A 1,884-nucleotide genomic window follows, 5' to 3' on the forward strand; every position below is an offset into this window, starting at 1 on the left:
CCAAGGCTCGCGCGCTCTCTCCCACCCAGTAACCGCGAGACAAGTCAGGGTCCCCGCCCGCCCCATTTGCTGCCCTACCCGGCTTCGTGACTGCGCGGAGCATGCGCAGTTATGGCACCGGCGTCAGCCCGTGTGACTCACGGGCTCAGGCTTGTAACGCGCATCTCAATCTATCCGGAAGTGCGGTCCTAGACACTTGAATCCCTTTGTCCCGGCAGCCGGAAGTGGCCAGGAGTAATTAGTTGGCGTTTCACGGCAGATGTTGATTCCAATCTGCACCAGTTAGACAACTTGTCTTGAATCTGGAGAAGCTAGACAGTGCTTTGTCTGGAGATGTTGGAAAACATAAAGGCTAAGCCGAACCCACCGAATTTCAGGAAATTAAGACTCAGCTGGCAGCTATTACCTGTGAAGGTCACAGGTGGCAGAAATGGGTTTAGAGGGACTTCCCTGGAGGTCCAGTGGTTGAGACTCCGCGCTTCCACTGCAGGGGGCATGATTGGATCCCTTATCCGGAACTAAGATCCCACATGCCCTACAGCAGGGCCAAAAAAAAAAAAAGGAAATAGGTTTTGAATCCTGTTCCCAAGCAAATGCTTTCCCACATCATTGACCTGTCACCCGTCACTTGTAAATCCAGGATGGCACATTTATCTTTTCCTTTTCCTAACCCTAAAGGTACGTTTTTTTTTTTTATGGTTACATTTTCCACTCTTACTTCCCAGAGCGGTATTCATTTACTGGTGAGTGTATTGAAATGTCCTCTTGAAAGCAACTTGGCAATGTGTGTAAAAATACTGATTCTTCCTATCCTGTAATTCAATTGCTAAGAAACTATTCTGTGGGAATAAACCTACAGAGGGAGTTATTCCTGATGGGATTATATTTTAGTATGATAGTAAATGCAGAAGCAGTCTGAAAACCAATAGGAGATCCACTCAGTGGAACTGTTACTTTGTACACATCCTCTGCCTCCTTATACTAAGACTGTCAATGCCCTCTGTTAGGAGGTAGTGAAAACAGGAGGGAAGGGGGCAGGGCACAACCTTTGAAAGAATGACATAGCCTGAGAAAAGGACATAAACTGATTAGACTCAAATGGGTCCACGATGTCAGACAAGTCACCTTTGACTAGCCCTTGAGCCTCAATCAACACCCAGAGGTACTATGACAGTTCCAAGGTAAACCATCAAAGATCAAAAGGTGGGCAGTGGCCCAATCCCTGGAGACCCCCACCCGTTTCCCAAAAGAGTTGGAATAATACTCCCACTCATTAGCCTGTGAAATTACCCAACCCATAAAAGCTAACCACACACTCTGAGGCTGCTGCACTCACCCTCTGAGATGGCCCATGCTCTTCTGTGGAGTGTGTTTCTTCCTGAAGAATCCACCTCTTACCTATCGCTTTGTCTGTCACTGAATTCTTTCTACGATGAGACATCAGAAACCTGAGCTTTGTTAGGTGTTGAAACCAGATCTGTGATCTCAGTTGGAAGACTGTGGATCTTGGCTGGTTTAGAGTCCCAAAGGGCTTCCCTGGTGGTTCAGACAGTAAAAAATCCGGCTGCAATTCAGGAGACCTAGGTTCGGTCCCTGGGTTGGGAAGATCCCCTGGAGGAGGGCATGGCAACCCACTCCAGTATTCTTGTCTGGAGAATCCCCATGGACAGAAAAGCCTAGCTAGTTGAAAAGAGTCAGACGTGACTGAGCAACTAAGCACGGAGTCTCAAAATGGGTTTTGGCTGTTCAAGTCCCAGCCACATGGGTTCAAGTCCCAAGTAGGGTTTTGGCTGGGTTTGAGTCCCATTCTGAGGTAAATTATTTCAGCAGCTTCCCATTCAATTAATTCATGGTCATTATTAAAAGCAATATTTATTTAGATTA

The sequence above is a fragment of the Bos mutus genome, chromosome 15 (genome assembly GCF_027580195.1).
Source record: "Bos mutus isolate GX-2022 chromosome 15, NWIPB_WYAK_1.1, whole genome shotgun sequence".
NCBI classification, from domain to species: Eukaryota; Metazoa; Chordata; class Mammalia; order Artiodactyla; family Bovidae; genus Bos; species Bos mutus.